General features: G+C 35.0%; 1 protein-coding gene across 1 annotated transcript in view; it reads right to left on the reverse strand.

Annotated features, from left to right (window-relative positions):
* Positions 1-11,768: 11,768 nt before the first annotated feature.
* Positions 11,769-21,966, reverse strand: part of LOC131066900 (calpain-type cysteine protease DEK1) — a 117,306-nt gene continuing 107,108 nt past the window's right edge. Inside the window, exons 32-33 of the mRNA XM_059211069.1 lie at positions 12,444-12,609; positions 11,769-12,211 (exon numbers count right to left, since the gene is read on the reverse strand). The gene's annotated coding sequence lies outside the window, so the exon portion shown is untranslated. The remainder of the gene's footprint in view (positions 12,212-12,443; positions 12,610-21,966) is intronic.

A 21,966-nucleotide genomic window follows, 5' to 3' on the forward strand; every position in this document is an offset into this window, starting at 1 on the left:
GCTTTTCTCTTTTAAATTTTCATAAGAAAAGAGATCAAAATATTTAAGAAGTGAAATATTTTAATAAAAAGAAAAGAATTTTTCAATTTTTGATATATTGTATTGTAAAAGTAATTTTCAAATATTTTTTATATTAAATATAAGGAAAGAACGATTATAATAGTGTTTTTATCTCAATAATATTAGTTACTCCATGACAAAGAGACATTATATAAGCTAGCTGGCCAATAGAATAACTTACAATAAGTCTTACACCTCAGAATAACCAACCATAAACAGTGACTCACAAACAAAAGGGATCATATACATCGATATAAGAACAAAAAGGGCCATTTACATTTGAACTTTGTGCCCTTACATTTGAGACCATATACAAAATGAATGTTGTACCTATACATTTGTATGGTATCCAACCAAAAAACTAATATAAACAAAACATCAAAAAATTAAGACATTGTCTCAGGTACTAGTCTTCAACCCATGTTGTCCACCCTAGGGGACCTTCCATCTAGATGATGCTTCTATTCTAGTTCACGATCCCAACTGTAGCTAATTGTTGAGCCTGATATTGCCTCTCCACCAACTTGCCTTAATTTATCGCGTTCATGAAGGCCTCGAAAGCATTGACAAACGGTGATCTTTCTATTTTAAACTTGGACCATGTGTAACTATGAGAGAGCTCTGAGAGATATACTCTGGTTGTATCATCCTCAATGAATCTCTCGAACTTCTTCTTTGCAAGTCTCATAGCAATGGTGACTTGCAATTCAACATTGTAAGCAATGGGTCTTCTTAGAGACTCAATAAGTAGCCTACCCTTACCTTGAAATTTCTCCTCATTCCTAATGGTCCAAATAACTTAAAGAATCTCACATAATAAAAGAGACCAAAACATATTGTTATCCTTTTTAGCGCCATTAATGAAGCCAAAGACAACATCATAATAAGAAAATTAATCACAAATATGTTCCATATTTATTTAGCCACAGAACAATCAAAGATTGTATGCACAATGGATTCAGTAACTTTGCAGATACTACATACATCATTAGCATGTTATTTAGTTTTAATAGGTAATCTATGAAGATTAAACAACCATTTAAATCCTTTCTTTTTGGGTGTGATATTATAGCCTCATATGAAGGAAAACACTTTATGTCAATTTTCATTACTATAGTTTAGATTTCACACAGTGTTAATAAGAGCAATTAGATCCACATCTCAACATGGAGCATTATAAACCACTTTTGTTTTGGTGTTAACTAGCAAAGAACCATCCACCCATGTAAATAATTTGAATCTATCTTCCACCATAGAACAATGCTTGGGAAGTTGCAAGCTTCCCTCAAGACAGAATAGGTTCTCCAATTGGATGAAGGTAAATGATATTTCTGACTGATAACATTCTAAGAAATTAGTTGTCGGCCATTAATAATAATATCATTGAAACAACAAATACCATTAATATTCCAACTTTTAGCAAAACATCCTTGAATAAGGGCAAGGGTCCTACCCTTGTGGAATAATTTCCACCACATGAACTTCTCACCGCAAAGGGTGTTATCATCACTTAAGATTCTATTGTGAGAAATCGGGCTTCTTATAGAATCTCATGCCTTCCATATTGCCATGAAGACATTAGAGTCAGTTGGGGAGACAAGGAAACTACTAGCTATGAGGTCACTAAAGGGGAGAAACTTCCAGGCCTTGGCCTATTTAGGAACAACAAGCTTTATATTGTTTCTAAAAAGGACCTTCCATGGTTCATTGCCCTCCAACGCATGAAAGATCCATTTAGTCGCTAATGCAATCCCTTGCATCTTAATATCCTTGAGCCCAAAGTTGCCGATCTTCTTGCTAAAGCAACATTATTTACATTTGACCGAATGTCACTTCTTATTGCCTCTACCATTACAACAAAGAAAGTTCCTAATTACTTTTTGAATATCATTGATTTGGTAATTGTTGAACATCCACACAGAAACCTAGTAGAGACTATAGGAGGAGAAAATCTTCTGGCATACCTGCATCCTATCAGCCATGGATAGCTATTGCCTATTCCACTAAGCCAACTTGTTTTCAATCTTCCCTTTGATCTACAACCACATTTCTTTCAAACATGGGTTGATCACAAAGGGAATACCCAAGTATTTAACTTGTTTAGAAGACCCCCCCCCCCCCCCCCATTTATAATTATACTTACAGAACCATGCGGGTGGATATCAACCCATCCAAGAAAGACGGATTTGGCACAAGAAATATTGGCCCTAGAGGCTTCACAAAATAGATTAAGTTTCAACATCAAGGACTCCATTTTTGCCTCTTCAAGTTCTAGGAATAGAGATGTGTCATCAGTGAACTAAATATTGACTCAATCCTCCTTGTTAGGAAAAGAAATGCCCTTGACCCTTGAGGAGAAAGAATATTCTCTATAGAGATAGAATATAGCATCCGATGTTGTAACAAATAGGGAGAGGACCAAAAGGGCACCCCTACCTAATGGACCTTTCTTGCTTGAAAGGTTGAGTATGGGATCCATTGACCTCAACTTGAGCAAATGCATCATTAAGAAAAAATTGAACCATCTGACAAAACTCCTTATAACAACCTAAATGCTTCCAATGTCATAATGAAGAAACTCCATTCAATTCAATCATATGCCTTCTCAAAATCGATAAGAAATATAGGCACATTTTGGCTGGTATATTTGGCCTAGTTCATTGTCTCCCAACTGGTGATGAGATTTTCAATAATGTATCTACCCTTAATGAAACCAGTTTAAGTATTACTCACAAAGATGGGTAATATATCTACCAATCTGAGTACAATAATCTTAGCTAGGATTTTATATGAAACATTTAACAAAGTAATAGGCCTCCAATTTTTTATGAGAGACTTGTCCCCAACTTTGGGGAGTAATTTAATCACTCCTTTATTAATATCGGCTCCCAAAGAAACCCTATTCATTGCTTCATCATATACCTAAAGTAGGTCCAAACTTACCCAATCCTTAGCATCTTTATAGAAATCAATAGGTAATCCATTTGGGCCAGGGGCCTTGTCATTGTTAAGAGTGCCTATGGTATTAATAATCTCCACAATAGAAATTGGTTTCTTGATCACATTAGTCTCCCCCTCCAAAATTTTCCTTGGGATGAGGTCTTTTCACTTGTCTCCTACAAATTAACTAGAGGGAACTTAGTTCCCTTCAGAGGAAAAAAGTTTCTAGTAGTAAAGAAGGAACGCTTATTTAATGTCATTATTGTCCACCAACTCTCTACCTTTTTCCCATATTTTATCTATCCTTTCTTTGAACTCCTTATGTTTCAACATATTAAAGAACTTAGAACCCTTGTCATCCTGCTCTACCCAATTGATTATAGCCCTCACTTTAATTCCTTGAATCTTCCTATTTTGAATGCCCCTTAGAGAATCTTTGATATTAGTCAACAATTGTACTAATTCAAGGTTGGTAGGATCCATTTGGGTATGAGATTCCAAAGACATAAGGTTATCTACCAACTCCCTTTCAAGCTTCTTCTCATCCTTGCAAGCTTTTTTCTTTCCCACCGTTTGCAATAGGATCTTCTAGCTATTAACATTCTTATTCCATTTGTCAATGGCAGGGGGAGTGTGGTTGTCCCATATGTTAATTCGTCTAATCATGTAGATAGCACATCTAACATCTTGATCCTTCAGAAGGCTAGTATTGAGGATAAAGCTATCATCCCTCTTAGTAGGAGAGCAAGCATTAATATATTATGTGTAACCTAAGCCTTGATAGGATGGTGATACGATAGGGTGTGTGGGAACACTCTAACTATGGATCCATCATCCACCTGTTCTAAGAAAAAAAAATCTTTATTATAATAAAATCTATCCAGCCTATAATATATTATCCTCCTTCTTTGTTGGAAATTGCACCAAGTGTACCAAATAGAGTCACAACTATTCTTCTTTCCTTCAAGGGGATCAAAGAGTTTAAGGTTTCCTTCATCTTATCCTAATAGATTTTCTCCCCACTCTTCTATTCAAGATCCAAACCTCTTGACTTATCCTCTTGATTCTCAATCATATTGAAGTCCCCTCTAAATAACCACGAGGGCTTCACTATCCAAGCAATATTATATCACGTGCATTCATATTGGGGGGTTAATATCCAAAAAATGAGGGTACAATATATTGCCTATGAGTGAAAAATAGGGGGGTTTTTTATTCGAGCTATGAAAAAATATAATATTTGGCAAAAATAGGGGGTTTTTAATACAGGTCGTGTATTGGGAGGGGATGACATAAAAGGATAAGGGAAATGTTTTTTGAAAATAGGGAGATTCTTTAGTATCCCATGATCGCACGTGCTATAACCCAAGTTCACTAAGTGAAGCCCCCGTGCAAATAACCAAGGGATGTCCGGGAGAGTGCATAATCACTTCCACAAATCAATCCTTTCTCTATAATCAGTGGAGGCATAGAGGGAACATACTCCAGCCTTAATGTCCTGGATGTTAACCATGATCCACACAACCCTATTACACGGGAAGCAGTCCCTATCAATCATCTTATTACCCCACTTGATTTTTTTTAAAGAAATATTTTTAAGAAACTAAACTAATTTCAAATAATTTGGGATTTTTAGCCATTGATATAGTAGAAATTAAATCATAATAAGGGTTCAATTTTTCAATCATACCCTGATAGAAATTCTTCCAATTACAAAATTGCCAAAAATAATTATAATAGAGAATATATACCTCTCGACATTTGAAGTTGGAGTTGACTTAAGCAAAAAAATTGATAAAGAATAATGATATTTTCTATTATTGTGTTATAATTTCCCTCACTAAGAAGTGTGGTTTAATATAAAATATGTAAATACTAGAGAGCATCAAAAATAAATTCTAATGCCATTTTGTAGATAAAGAATCATTTATAAATGAGAATGAATAGTATTTAATTATAATGTTCATATGGTTGGAAATTCTTGAAGGTTATGGATGATTATGAAATAATTGTATGAAAATTATTATAGTATACCAAAAGTCACATAAATGTAAACTACCATGCATTATAATTAGACACGAACAAGTATAGAAGTATACTTTTAAAAAGCCAAGCACCATATTATTGAAAAATCATTTACCACCAATACATCTCAATATCATCTTGTGACTAAATAAATAATCATTTTTAAATTACACAAAACAACAATGAATAATACTTAATTGTAATATATGTACGGTTGGAAGTTTTCAAGATTATGAATGATCAAGAGAAAATTATTTATTTTATCATAATATACTAAAAATAATAAAAATGTATAACAATTTATATTACAATAACATTTATTAGAAATAGAGAAGTATATTCTTGAAAAGTCAAATACCATACAACTAAAATGTACTTTTACCACAACAACGATTGTAATATATGTACGGTTGGAAGTTTTTAAGATTATGAATGATGAAGAGAAAATTATTTATTTTATCATAATATACTAAAAATAATAAAAATGTATAACAATTTATATTACAATAACATTTATTAGAAATAGAGAAGTATATTCTTGAAAAGTCAAATACCATACAACTAAAATGTACTTTTACCACAACGACAATTGTAACATTTATGTGCTCAATATATATAAATGTAATATTTTTAATCCAATGTAGGACAAACCCTTTATTGCTCCTTTTTTACATTTTAGCATGGCAACATTGATTCAACATTCACCTATCACAAGCATTCAATAGTCAAATTTTCCCCATCACCTAGTTCCAATAAGGATAAAGTTATTAGAATATCGATAATTATTATAAAAAAAATTAACTTTAATGTAGTTAGAGTTACAATTATTGTATACTTTGGGTTATGATTAAGGTTCTACGATAAAATTGGGGTTAGAATTGCAATTGAAGTTCAAATAGGGTTATGATCAAGGCTAGGGTTAGGGTTGAATTAAGGTTAGGAGGACTAATTAGAGTCAAGAATTAATTTTCAATTATAATTATGACTATATTTGGGGTCCAATTACTTCGAGGGTAAGTGTAAAGGTTTGGGTTCAAATAGGGTTAGGATTTTACTAGGGTTCAAAATAGATTAAGGGTTCAATTAAAGTTAAGGTCTAATCAAGATTTAGCTAAAATTAGTATTAGGAATAAATATTTCAATCAAAGATATCTCTCGGTGTGCTTTACATATATTTATTGAAAAATAGGTATGCTAGTTTACAATATTTTACGTGCAATCAATACGAAAATAAATAAATTTTTAAAATTTAATAATGAAAAATATAAGCATGCTAGAAGATTATAGTTCAAATGGTTTAGTACAATTGACGAGAATGATGGTATATTTATTATTCATTATGTCAAAAGATGACTTCTATTTTATACACTATCTAATTGTCTCCTTCAACACACACACATAAATGAACAATGTATTCAAAACCTCTTGAAATGAAATTTCATAAATGTTTTTTAATTAAAAAAGCAGCATTAACTAGGGCGCCGACCCTTAACATAGTTAGGGACTATCGAGAAGATAAAACAAACCAAGGGAGCAAGCCCTCTAAAAACAAAGTTGGGACAAAAAACGAACAAGACCCAACTCAAGGAGGGGAAGAGACACCCAAGCCTTGAGAGGGAGAGGTTAGGACAAGGGGGGTCCTCCCCTTCTGCCTACGACGAAACACAATCTAGGCGATACAATCATTAGGACCAAGAGAGAGATCCGGTGGAAGTGAATCAATAGATTTGTGATCAGAAGTAGTTGCAGAGTGTTGTTGTAGAACCACAACAGGAAGCTGACAAACAATGGCAGATTGCTGCAAGGGAGTAGAAATAGGTTGTCGAAGCAGTGTAGCACCAAAAGCAGGCAACAGTGAGAGGATCACTAGAAGGTTCAACGGCAGTGAGAGGCTCTTCATCACAAGAGGAAACATCATGCTCATGTGAGGAGCAAGTAGAATCCAACACATTGACAATCAAATGTTCAATAGTGGCATCTTTCCACCAAGTAGCAGCACCCTTGTGGCGAAGAAGAGAACAGTCTGAAGCAAGATGCCTCGTTGAGAAGCATTTTCGACAACGGAAGGGCAAGCCCTCATAATCCAATTGGCTGAGACCAAGGCCTATCCCCAACCATAAGGACAACATCCTTGGGAAGAGGCAAGGAGATGTCGATGTCAACTAACAAGCGAAATTTCATAAATGTTACATAACTACTAGATAATATTATTATAGTATTTATCATGGCAATAAAACACAAAAAATTATCATTGGACATAATTCTTGATAAGTACTTATTTAGGCCCTTAAAATTTAATATTTTATTACCTTACTTTTTTATATAAATTTTAACATTAATTTTTCATCTTTAAATTTCCAATTTCTTACTTCACTCTAACCAAAGATATGTTCTCAATTTAATCCCAAGTTAAATTGAAATCAAAGATTTACTAAGAGATTATTTTTTTCTTAATCCAAACTAGTTATCATATTTAAAGTATTTTTACAACCTTATATCAATTAAGTGTGCATATTGATAGCCTAAATTTAGTGTACATGTGTGTGTGTGTGTGTGTGTGTGTGTGTGTGTGTGTGTGTGTGTGTGTGAGATAGAGAGAGAGAGAGAGAGAGAGAGAGCGCTACCAATATGCACACTTAACCTCCTCCTAAATGTGTGTGGAATGGCTTAAGCGTGAATATCTCTGTGTGTGTGTGTGTGTGTGTGTGTGTGTGTGTGTGTGTGTGTGTGTGTGTGTGTGTGTGTGTGTGTGTGTGTGTGTGTGTGTGTGTGCTTAACCCCCTTCTAAATGTGTGTGGAATGGCTTAAGCGTGAATATCTATGTGTGTGTACATATGTACACACACAAACACATTATCAATGTAAACACTTAACCCATTATACATATATATTTTACTATAGTGCCACTAATTTCTTCAATATGAAAGGCTTTAGGTGAATACTTTACCAAAGATTGATTCTTTCTCTAGTTCTCAAGAGGAAGAAAAACCCTTAGTAATGCCTAGATGATTAAAATATCCTTCCAAAAAAGGGACTACTGCACATCGAGTTCAACATCTAGAAAATGGTATTGCAGAGTCATATTATTAGTATATATGCTAGGCTCCTTTATGAGCGGATTCATGAGAAAAACTGTCCACCCATTGTTAACACATTTATAGAACTTTTCACAGTGATTTCAAACAAGGAATAAAGAATTTAACAAGTGGTAAGACCTAGGACATAGATGTGTTACAAGCTGAATTTTTAAAATGGGGGTAAGAAACTCTTGCCCCTAGGGAGTGGACAATCAATGTCACCATTTTGTCGCTTTAAAATTTGTGATATCAATAACCCATCCAACTATCGCACTATTATTGGTCAATCCTCTCCTTGGCAAGCTCTTTGGGAGCATGATAGAATCAAGAACCAGCAACAAGACAAAAAATGAGGGGGAAAGGGCAAGCAAGCTAGAAATAAATAGGTGTTGAGAAGTTGAGCTCTACAATTGTAAAAACAAGAAAGCCCTTTTTTATTTTCTAGACACGTCGGTTGTCCTTTACGACTATTAAGTGTGGGTTAGCAAGATGTCAAACTATAGTTGGGGACAATTAAAAAAAATCTAGAAACATCTAATCACAAGCAAATCTCAAAGTATAAACCACTATCCCATATAAAATTATTTTGGCTCGAGTAGGAATTTTTCCATTTGAGGCATCGATGATAACCTCACTGGTAAGTTAACTACAGAAGGTTGAAAGCACAATCATCATTGGTACAAAATGGTTGTTAATGAGGTGCTAGATCTAGGAAGAAAACTTGGATGAAGCGGAACAACTTGATGGACAAGTGGAAAATCAATTTTGCAATAATATCCTAACATCAATGGAGAAATAAAAAGTTATGTGAATGAAAATTTTAGAAGTGTCATGTGGACAAAACAAACTAGGCTGAATAAAGCATACTACATTTAAGAGTTTAACCCAACTAAGGATCATGCTGAAAAACCATATTTAGGAGCAACTATTAAAAAGAAACAAAGGTTATTAGTTGTGCAATTGAGGACAGCGACATGTCATCTTAACTGTGAGACAGATGGGCAAAAATACCCAAGGAAACTTGGAAAGAAAGAACTTGTATATTCCGCAATAAGGAGACGATGAAAATGGAATGGCACTTCATGGAATGCAAAACTTATGAGGAAATTTGTACTGAATACAAAAGTGGCTTGAAGGTTGATAACATGCACCAATCATTTGTGGAAGATAGGATCAATCAGACGACCGACTTACTAGTCAAAATTAATAGAAGGTCCAATATCGAAAGAGTAAAGATAAATAAGGATGTTCTTCTTGGTCCCATAGACTGTTTAGTCTCATGGACATCATTAAAATTATGCATTCATTCAAGCATGCAAAAAATCTTCTTAAAGACTAAAGTAGCACTGAATCCTCATAAACAAAAAAGCTATTGTTGAACACCCACCCATGACGTTATGTTATGTTTACTAAGGAGCAATAAAATGATATAAGATTGTCCCTCCTCCCACCAAATGGACTTTTTGGATGCAAAATACTTAAAGACCTTTCCATCCCATACATAAAACATCTTCTACGTTCGTAATTAATTTTTCACCAATCTTAAAAGCAATTTCATCAAACTCCTTTGAACGATCCATTGCCACAAAAGCATGTGCAGATTGTACAAGTTTTGCTTGTAAAATCATTTGTTCAGTAGACAAACTCTAATTTGCAATAGTTATGAAACTTTAAGCTACCCAATTTGTAGCAACATGTAAGGCAACCTATTCCAACTGAATCTAGAAGCATTGAAACTGCTGCAAGTATTGAATGATGGAAACCAAGGTCTAATGCATAGAAAGTTATCTTGTGAATCCCACAGACCAAATCTCAAACTGTTTTCTTTATCCTTTTTATAGCCAAATCCATGTAAGAAAGCAACCACCACATGACTAAATAATAGTTTCCCCTTCCACAAAAAGTTCCCAAGTCTTGGAGATCCACTTACGGAGGTCAAACTTGAGTCAGATTGCAGTCGAGTGCATGATTAATCATAAAACCCTCACTCAAAGGTCTCAAATTCTATGATTACTTAAAAATTTGCACAAGTATTTTATTTGGGAGAGGTCGAGCTCAAGCAATCATGTTGACTAAATGCAAAGAAGACATGTAGAATGCATGCTAGAAACTTGCATCAAGAGTCTTTGCCAAAAACACTTTCAAAATTTGTAGCTCCTTCAATCACATTTATAAAGTCAAAAATTGGGTGTAAAAAAATTAAGAGCCCTAGCCACCTCATATTCATTACCAAAGTTTACCTTAGCGTCCAAGTAGGGATCATTGCCACCATTCCTATTTTTATCATCAAGAACACCAAACTTTGAAACAAGGTCATGCATAAAAGACGCATTGCTTGAAGGAAAAGCCTTCAAACCCATCCTTTACCACATCAAGCCTAATTAGTCAAAACCCGTCCTTTCCATTGCTACAGCTGCTACCTGTCTTGCTAGAATCTTAGTTGACTTGCCTCAACAAATTTGGACTGCTTTTTTTAGGATTTGGAACCTTATAATTGAGGAAGCAAGGTGTACCAAAGGCGAAACACCCTAGAAATTGTGGGAGTTTCCACCATGAACACCTCAATATCCCTTCCATCCTGAATCCCTCCATCATGCTCTGCAGTCACCTTTCCAACTTCCTCTACAGTTCCAGAACAAACACAAGCAGAGCCTCGAACTGCTAAACCTGTTTAGAGGTGCAATCTCAACAACCTCATCAAATTAATTGCACAGCAGAAGATAACTAGCAGATGTAAGTAGCTAAGATTACAAAGAAGCATTGTGACACATTATTTCCTCCAAGCCACAAGAAACAACAAAGAACCTACAACAATTTGGGAGGCATTCTGAGCTTTCAAAAGCTGTCGGTTAGTAACTACTTGTTTGTGGAAAGGTGGCAAGAAAGAATGCCACTAAAATAAAACAAACAAAAAGCATAGCATTAAATCAAAACTATCAGTTACCTACACCAATCATGAAACTACCAATAAATGTTCTCCTAATTAATAGATATTCTTAAGGCAACTTAAAAAGGTATATAACCAATGGCATACCTGTAGCATGTTAATAGATGAATACTTGCTTGTGTGGAAATATTGCAAGTGAAGGTTCTAGCAATATTCAGAAGATCAACTCCCACACAACCTATAAATCAAAGGAGAATCTAGATAAAGCTTCAGCAATTGTAAAAAGGTCACAATTTGAGCTATGCAAGGGAAAAACATGCATAAGGATAATTGGATGCACAATAAAAAGGCAAGCAAAGGGAACCCCTTTCTAGACATTGACAAAGAATCAATCTAGATGTTTTGAGGTCGAGAACAAATTGTGAAATTTCTTTGCGAGAATAAGATTCCAAACACGACAAAACAGGTAGGTTAATTAGGAAAAATTAACATGGGAAAAACACCAACACAATATAGTACTTTTTTGTTTGATTTTCCATTTATTTTTAAACTGGCTTGATGCAAGTTAGCCAGCATAGAGATGCAAGGACCAAAATTTGAAATACAGGATATAAATTATGCATTAGTGGAAATCAACTTGTGGTTGAAACAGAATGCAACCTGTATTTTCCCAGGGAAGGTAGAAACCACAAAAAAGAATTAGTGCCAAAGCTTGATTTTTCATCTTTTGTACAACCATCTTTGATGTAAAGAATTAAAAATACATCTTAAATTGCAGATACAACTAAACTTGGAATCTCATGGACCAAATTATGAAATTTCAAATGGATGTTACTTATTAGTGAAGACCAAAATTGTGGTCAGGTAGACTGCAACCTATATTTTACAAGAACAAGGCGAATCCAGGGAAAAAATTTCTATACAATCCTGGATTTCAGGTTGCAAAGTCACATTAGTATATTACATATTATTACAATATTTGTTAAGAATGGTGCTGCAAATTGTAGCACCCAGCTCTAATAGAAGACTTCGATCTTGATAACTCATCTGAAGTATTTTCAATAATTCATATTACACAACCTGCAGGAACATTGCATACTTGACTACTCCTATCACAAGCTTTTCTTGGCATGTTAATCATCTCAGATTAGAAACGCATGGATGCCCCAACCAGTCCCCCAACTGCAGCAACACCCTTGTCACTGGTAGCACAGGAATGATCCTACGCACGTTTAACATGCAATAGTGAGATGAAGTTTACAAAACATATGTGCACATTCTCAAGGAAATAGATCTTTATGTTTGAATTTCTTTCAAACAAACCATACAATTAAAACTAAAATTATTTTCTTAGAACAAGTATAAAAAGACACCATGACAAATTCGTTAAAATGAAAAAACAAATTATGCTTTATAAAGTAAAGAAAACACATGACTAAAATTTAACAAATCACCTTTAAACAATGTTTCCTTCTTTTCAGCAGTACAACAACACTGGTAAAGGCAAGATATATGAACTATACTGCAATTTTACAATCTTCCAGAGCCTTATTTCCTTCCCAATCTCAAATGTTTTGCAATAGTAATCTTTCCTCCCACAAGCATTCTGCAGTCTGTGTCCTACAATACCAATGTTTGATTAGAAGCACTGAATCAATGAATACCGAGGAATGCCCTAATATATTGCAATTAATGAGTACAACTAGGATTTTGATCATGCTAAGGTAAATTTTGATAGATCTGCTGCTTCAACAAAACATTAGTGATATAACAAAAGAATTATAAAAGTGATTCTTTCATTTGTTCATTTTTTCTCAAAAATTTGAATAAAAAACATTTGATTGTTTTCTATTTTCAGTTTGCACTTCATTGCTTTTTCTCAAAAATTAACATGGGTAGCAGCAGTGAGCATAAAATCAAATAAAAAAATGTTAAAGAGTTTGTCTCCGCTTGAGAGATTCATCAACATGTGGGATTCATCGAAGTGTCAGAACTTGGGAGTGTTGTGGGTGAAGGAGAACAACCATAAAACTCACTTGAGTGCCCTTCCGCCATATTAAAATCTTACACAAAGGACTCTTTTAATTCAAAAGAAGACCTCTTCTCCAATTTGTGACACAACAATAAACAAAGACAAAAATAAAATTTCCAAAGGTACAAGAGTGGTGTTGTCATATTTGCAAGACAAATTTTAGAGGGAGCTACACCAAGGTATATTCTCATCTCTTGGGCTTTACAGAACATGGAGTTAAGGTACCTCTAGATATAGAAGACAATGATAAGGTAGAGATTAATAGATTGCGTATGGAGGTCGAAGCAAGGTCTTATGGTGTGCCACTGCCAATACGGTCTGCCATCGATAGTCGCTATTGGTGGTGCCGATATTCCCACAAAACAAAAAAGAATGACTAGTGCCAGTAAGAATTCAAGGATAATTGCATGTTCAATATTCAAGCAGACGATGTGGCAGAGTCTTCCATTAGCATCTTTTTCTATGCATGTGCCATATTTCTATAAGATTACATGCTATCCTCCATCACAAAGAATGTGATAACGTGAGTTTGGTGATTAGGATGGAAAAATTTAGTCATCGGACAAAATCATTAATATCATAGTCATGTGTGTATCAGCTCATATTTTCTTAGAGTTATTGATTGTTCGAGGAAGTGCATGGATGCAAACTTCCAATTGCATATTTCAAGAGAGGCCATAAAGGAGGTTAAAGGATCAAATCTTGTACAAATGGTCATTAATTATACAGGTGTGCCAATTAGCAGGCATGACGAAGAAGGATTCTTAAAAGCACATATTTTTGACCCCGAGTTGTTTTCATGAGTTGAAAAAGACATTAAATGACATAAGGAAGATAGATTGGTTGTAGCAATCAGTGGCAAAAGGTAGATATTAGATATATTAAGATGTTTATATGCAACCACCACATCCCACTTGCTCTCTTCAAGGCTTTTTCAAAGAAAAAAACCTTCTACCTGTGAAGACTGGAAGACTTGGATGCTAGTTATTTCATTTTGTTAACAGAAGATGCTTGAGGTCCAAGAGCCTAAATCAAGCCAGAATACATGACCTACCACAAACATTGCTGTATCAAATAAAAGAACGATAATGACAATTGGTGCTCCACTGTAAGGTAAGAACTTGTTGATTTTGTTATTAAATTTCTGATTCTGTAGTTTCTAATTTTCTCACATCATTTGATTGACTTTTCTGAACTTTTTTTTAAAAAATTTATTTTTGCAAATATGTCTACTCCATCTCAAGTCATTGGATATGCTAAAATGAGCTCTCCTTGTCTTAGAAAGATACACATTTTGTAGCATGCTTGAGTGGATGAAGCAAGCGATTTATAATAGGTATCTTAATTTGGGATTATATGTGTAACATATTAAGCCCATTATAATGCAACAGTGTAACACTATTAACAACCTACTTCATATGGCAATCTTTGATCTAAATCCCAAATGGTATGCATCAAAATGGCCTTCCTTATTATGATGAAGTGGTGAAGAAAAAAGGGTTAATATAGTCCCTTCACATGATATATTTCAATAGATAAGTTGTAATGTCCCCACTTTGAAATAGAATTTAATGGTAAATAATAATAATAAAATTAAAATTAAAATATAAAATAATATAATTAAATTTTAATTAAGTTCATGAATGGTCGAAAGACATGAAATGAAAAATTGTGGCTCACTCAAAAATGAGATATAAAAAGGAGAAGAGAACCCCATTTGAGGGGGATAATTTGGGGAATCAGACTTGCAGATCTGATTTAAATAAAAGTACAGATCTGATTGTGGAAAGTTGTGTCCCTTTCAAAGGGCAGAAATAATGTAAGAGTTGCACTCTTTCAAAGGGTGCTAATGATGAAAGGGTGTATCTTTTGCCAAAGGGCATACATGATGAAGAGAGGTGACCCATCCTTCTAATTGAGAGATATAAAGGAAAGGAATCAAAGCATCCAGTGAGAGCACCATTGATCAGATCAGATCAAAACTGTTATGAAGTTATAAATCATCTCCATACTCAAACAAAGGCATATACAAGGCTGATGCATAGGATGATCTAAAAACAACGAGCACTATACAAAAAGGCAAATTTAATTATTGCAGAGCAACAATACCAATCCAGGCAGAGATCTTATCATACGTCAGTGCAGCATTAGCATGTTAGCAAATGGATTAATGAAACTATAAGAATTGTGTTTACATTAACAAGTATTATTAATAATCCTTGATCAGGTGCGATAATTAGCAGTAGATTAATTAGTTAAGGCAAAAGACATGATATGAGGAGTCACCACCTTTGCAAGAATAGTGACTGTTTGGAAAGACATAACTTCCATGCAGATCAAGGGTTTATATACAGCATAACAACCACTCAAAGGAAAGGCATCAAACAATGCTGAAAGAGGTGAACATAATAAAGAGATCGAATCTGCAACTATTGTTAAAATAAGACTATATTCTAGTATGAAGTTCTGTCCATATTTCTGATAATATTCTCTGCATACTATTATTGATAGCAGCTCGTTGTTATGACCATTCACTGCATGTATTCTCCAATCTGCTCATTTCTGACTCATACTGTGATATATTATGATCAATATAATGGTATAATAATTGTTAATCTAAGGGAACTTGCAACTCCGACAAGACTTAAAAATTGCAAACTCATTGCTTAATGTACGTGGGACCCTCTCTTAGGTATGCCACTCAATAGTGGATGCCTAAACCCTGCCACATGGAGCCAAGAGGGATGAAGCATCTGCTCTTGGGCTTAAGAGAGGAAGTGGTTGTGATGAGGGGGAACAGCAATAGGACACCTCACTGGGTACGCCACTCCATAATGGATGCTTAACACCTGCCACATCGAGCCAAGACAGATGTAGCATCTGCTCTTTGGCCTGGGGTGGAGGGTCTCTTGGACACCCTATCCAGCTAGCCTACCTTAGTGCACTCAGAATTGGATAATAAAGAATGGCAACTAACCTACAATCTGATTTTATTTAACAAATATAATACTAATGGTAATTAATACATTAAGAATTGTATCATTCAATCTCATTCATTTGTATATGTTTCAATTTATAAGTATTACTTCATATGTGTTCTCTAATTTTGTGTTGCAGGAAAACAGTATACAAAAGTACTCCTATAAACTTAATTACCTATTTTAGATTTGGGCAAATTTAGGTTAATTTAAAGTATAATTAATTAGGGGACATTGCATAAGTCAGCAATAATTCACTCACAATGTCTTGATTTTACTATGCTTCGCAATCCAATATTGAATAAACCAGAGGCGAAAATAGATTGAGCTACATTAGCTCAAACTAGCCCTATTGGATAGTGTGCATAGTACAACGATACACCAACGTTGAAGATACTCATCCTTTCACAAGTTGTCAATTCTTATGCTACAAAGAAGAATTAATCCACATGCAATTTCATCATCTATCAAAAAGAATAAACTTACCTATGGACAGCCAAGGAAGTTGGTGGTTGTGCATGGTGCTTTGTGACTTCAAGATTGCCAAACATATCAATAGACTCCAACTTTATAGTGGAATGTTGATGCCAAAGACGCCTACAAAATTGATGAGGGGGCATATTAGGGGTTGGTTGGGATTCCATTGGATGAGATAGCCCCTTATGGTGGCAGACTTGGAGTTGAAATCTGATTTTGAAGCAGTGTTGCTAGGTGCCAATCAGCGGCAGAGCATACTTTCTATGTTTTTTCCATTTTGTCGTTACCAGAGATAACTCTTTTTACCAGAGCTAAGTTACCGGTACTTCAGGTTTTGCCCCCAAATCCGGATACGATACGTATCGGATTCGGATTCAAATTCGCCCTGGAATCCCTGTGGATTCGAACAGGGTACTGATTTTTTCCTCCTGAAACGTATCCGTTTTTTGGAGTCACGATTCCAGACGCATCCAGTGTAGACGTGGCGATTCCATAGGGTTTTTTTGACGAATCCGCATCGGTCACAAATTTCGAGGGTTTTTTCACAGGCCGAATCATGTCTTTTAACATTTTAAACCCTAAAGCAAAGCTAAAAGTTAAAAAACGCGAAACCATTCCACGCCACGCACAATGAAAAAGGAAAACCGAAAAACGCAGGTGAGAGGAGGCGCAACGACAAAGGTGAGAGGAGGCGCTACGACAGGAGGCGCGACGGCACAGAGGCGCGACGGAGGCGCGACGACGGCACAGAGGAGGCGAGACGGGACGTGCCAGGGCAGGAGGGCGACGGCCGACGACCAACCCCCATTCTTTCCGGCGCATCCTCCATTTTTTCGAGCTTCCCTGCAGGTTTTCAATTATAAATTTTATTACAGTTTGTTAAAAAAATTATCATAGTTTGTTAAATAATTAAATTTTATTATAGTTTTTAAAAAAATTTATTAGTTTGTTAAATTTTATTATAGTTTATTTAATAGTTTATATAAAATTAAATTTAATAATTTATTTAAAATGAAAGTAATTAAATTTAAATTTGTAATTACAAAATTTATTATAGATTATAGTTTGTTTAATAGTTTGTTAAATTGTTTGTTAAATGAAAACAAACAAACTATTAAAAATATAATTTTTCATTTTTAAATAATAAAACTATTTTCAATTTTGCTAGTTAATAATAATTATTATTATAAATATGAATATTTTTAAAAATATTCATATTTATAATAATAATACACAATCTTCATCATTGAAATTGCTAGGACATCACTCCACAAATAGCTTTTCAAATTGATTTTGATTAAGGTGACATTCCCAAGAAAAATATCCTCACTTATTGCATTTCCAGCATTGTATCAAAGGTCCCCTTTTCTCGCTGGGTGTTATAGGTGATCTTGGACTCCTACCATCACTGTTTTTGTGACTACTGAACCATTGACTTTGTTGATTCATATTTATAATAATAATTATTATTAACTAGCAAAATTGAAAATAGTTTTATTATTTAAAAATGAAAAATTATATTTTTAATAGTTTGTTTGTTTTCATTTAACAAACAATTTAACAAACTATTAAACAAACTATAGTCTATAATAAATTTTGTAATTAAAAATTTAAATTTAATTACTTTCATTTTAAATAAATTATTAAATTTAATTTTATATATTTAACATTTAGAATCTATTGTTTACTATTAATTTATTAAATATTAATAATTATTTTTTAATTTGTTGTAGAAATCATAATGGCAACGACTACTAGCTCTACTCCTCAAAGCTCTACTACTCAATGGACTTTCAAAACTGACCCAAATTCACCTTTATGGAAATATGTCAAAATAATAGACCAAGTAAAAGGTGGTAGAACATTTTTATGGATATGCAACTTCTGTAGTACGAAAAAAACTAGCTCCTACAGTCGTGTCAAAGCCCATTTTTGTGCCATTCCCCAACAAGGAATCAAACCATGTCTAGGAAAGGATGGAAATGGGATGTCACCTCAAGAAATAGCAAGATATATTAGAGAGCAAGAGGAAGCAGATGCAAGAGTTGGTCGTGCCTCAAACCATCCTTTGTTGACAGGAAGAGGAAGTAGATCAAAGAGGCCCCCTACTTCTCCATCTTATAGCGATTTTCCTAATATCGTGGTAGAGAGCCACCCATTCTTGGACCCAATTAGTGAAGAACCTGTTATTGTGAAGAGAAGCAGGGGACCATTAGAGAGAGCATTTAAGAATGATGCTAGAGAGATTGCAGATCAATCCGTTGGAAGATGTCTATATGCAAACGGTTTGTCATTTAATGTGGTACGATCACCATATTGGTAGGATATGTTGAGAAAGGTAAATGAGGCTCCACAAGGGTACACAGGGCCAGGTTATGAGAAGGTGCGTAGCACCTTACTAGCAAAGGAGGTAAAAAACATAGACAATGCATTGGCTCCCATTAGAAATTCATGGAAACAAACAGGGGTGTCCATCATTTCAGATGGATGGAAGGATACCAAAAATCGGCCATTAATTAATGTAATTGCAGTGTGCCCTAAAGGGGCAATGTTTCTAAAAGCTGTGGATTGTGAGGGATAGGTGAAGGATGCACAATTTATTGCTAACATCCTTATACAATGCATTCAGGATGTGGGACCTCAAAATGTTGTCCAAGTAATAACGGACAATGCAAAGAATTGTAGAGTTGCAAGTATGTTGATTGAGACACGGTTTGAACACATATTTTGGACACCTTGTGCTGTCCACTCTCTCAACCTCATGCTACAAAAGATAGGCAGGCAAATACATTGGATCAAACAAATTTATGTTGAGGCTGAAGAGATCCAAATGTTCATCACAAACCATAACATGTCACAGGCCATTTTCAGATCATTTTCACAATTGGAGTTGCTAAAGGTAATTGAAACACTTCAATTTTTAAAATCTACATTTCACTTTGATGGTTACTTAATTTTTATTTTTTTATCATGTCATCTTTGTATTCTAATTTTTATTTTTAATAGGTTGTCGAGACTCGATTTGCATCCAACACAATCGTCTTGAGGCAACTTGTGAAGGTCCGACAGCCACTTGCTAGCATGGTAATTAGTCAAAGTTGGTCCCTATGGAGGCAATCCAATACTGAAAGGGCAGCAAATGTAAAGCGCATGATCCTAGATGACACTTGGTGGGATCGAGTGGAATATCTTTTGAGTTTCACTGAGCCCATCATGAGTATGATCCATTATACGAACATGGATCACCCATGTTTGGGAGAGGTATATGATGGCATTGACTCGATGATTGAAAAAATGAAAACCATCATCAATGCAAAAGAGCAAGATCCCGAAGAAACTTTCTTCAAAGAGGTTCAATCAATTTGTGTTGAGCGGTGGAACAAAATGACCACCCCACTACATCTTCTTGCATTTGCATTGACTCCCAAATTTTATAGTGATGAAATGCTTGCTAAGCCATCAAGGGTACCACCATATAGAGATTCAGAAGTCGGTGAAGGGTGTAGGACAGCACTTACTAAACTCTTCCCCGATTCTGAAATGGAGGATTTAATGACAAGTGAGTTTGCTGATTTTGTAGCCTCCAATGGTCAAAGTGTTTCCGCTCTTCGTGACAAGTATAAAAAGGATTCTCATGCTTGGTGGTACCTCAATGGCCATACATCACCAAACCTTCAAACCCTTGCAATCAAAGTTTTATCGCAAGTAAGTTTCTTAATTTTTATTGCTCTCTAAATTTAGATTTTTTACTATTTTATAATTGTCACCCTCTCACTTTGTGTCAATTATTCAATAGGTTGCTAGTTCCTCTTCATCTGAGCGAAATTGGAGCACATACTCCTTTATCCACTCAGTGAAACGCAACCGACTAGCAGCAAGTAAGGCGGAAGAGCTCGTTTATGTGCATTCAAACATGCGCCTTCTTACTCATAAACAAAATGAGTATAAGGATGGGAGCACAAAGTTTTGGGATGTAGATCCAGAGCGAACTGATTTGGATTTTTCGGCTGCCACACAATCTTTACTTTCTGGGGAGTCTGATAGCCAATGTGCTGCTAGTGCAAGTGGCAGTGAGGCTGCATGTGGTTCCAGCACTCTACCTATATCATCTAATGTCAATGATGATGTTGATCTTGATCTTCCTAGTGACCCATATGATGCTATTGCTGATTATTAGTTGTGTTATTTTATTGTTGAACAGTTGAGCCAATGAACAATGAATTCGATATCTATCATAACATTCAAAGTTTGACAAATGGATATTTCATATTAGATTAGACTTATAGTAAATTTGTAATTTTGTTATAGTTATATCAATATGAATCATATATGATAGTTCCAAGTTTTGTTTAGCATATGGATGATATGTGGGATTCTAAATTTAATTTTTGTTTCTACTTATTAGACTGTATATATGTATATATTTATGATTTTTACATTTTTTTGTACGGTCGTACCCATACGTACCCAGCCCCCCCATAAAAAAATTGTCGTACCAGCGTACCGTACCCACGTACCCGTGCCCGTGCCCGTACCCGTACCGGCAACTTAGTACCAGAGACAACACCTGTTGCCAGAGATACATGTCTGAGAGATATCTCTTGCTAGACAAAAGCATCTCCTGCAAAATAAATGTTAAAAGTCCTGACTACAGAGAAAAAGCAACTAAAAAGATAAGTCAAAAACCTAACAATATCAAAACTTTCTTTAATAACAAACAATCAAGATTTGAATGTGAAAAATAACCACAGCTGGACTATGAAGAACATAAAGAAAAAGGATTCCTAGTTTTGAAAGTTTGCAGTCAATTGAAATGTAAAATTGTCAGTGCAGCAGCTACAAGGATTTTATTTCTTTTAAGTTTCATGGTCATTGTATAATTATAAATTTTTCCTACATTTAAATATTCTTTTATTGTTTTCTGTCTCCACCCCTTCTCCATTGTTTAAAAAAAAGGAGATATAGGTACCCATCCCCATCTCCTGGTAAATGTGAAAAATACCTAACATAACACGCAAACCAAAAGGAATGGATATAATTATATAAAATTATAATATATATATATGTGTGTGTGTGTGTGTGTGTGTGTGTGTGTACACATACATACATACATACATATATGTTGAGACATGGACCAGCTAGGACTCGAGCTACTGGCCCCTCTTGGACCAGTCCATCGTCGGTCCGGGCGTGGCTTATTTCCAACAACACCACCCCCCCCTTAAGCCACACCTCTCATGTGCTTGGAGCTCCTAGCCTGGACCTGGCTCTGATACCATGTTGAGACATGGACCAGCTAGGACTTGAACCTAGGACCTTCCATACACTGCTGGAGTGCTCTACCACTGAGCTACTGGCCCCTCTTGGACCAGTCCATCGTTGGTCCGGGTGTGGCTTATTTCCAACACCAACAATATATATATACATTTACATAAACATACATATACATATACATAAACATACATATACATATACATATACATATACATA

This window comes from Cryptomeria japonica, chromosome 9, assembly GCF_030272615.1.
Source record: "Cryptomeria japonica chromosome 9, Sugi_1.0, whole genome shotgun sequence".
Classification (NCBI taxonomy): domain Eukaryota; kingdom Viridiplantae; phylum Streptophyta; class Pinopsida; order Cupressales; family Cupressaceae; genus Cryptomeria; species Cryptomeria japonica.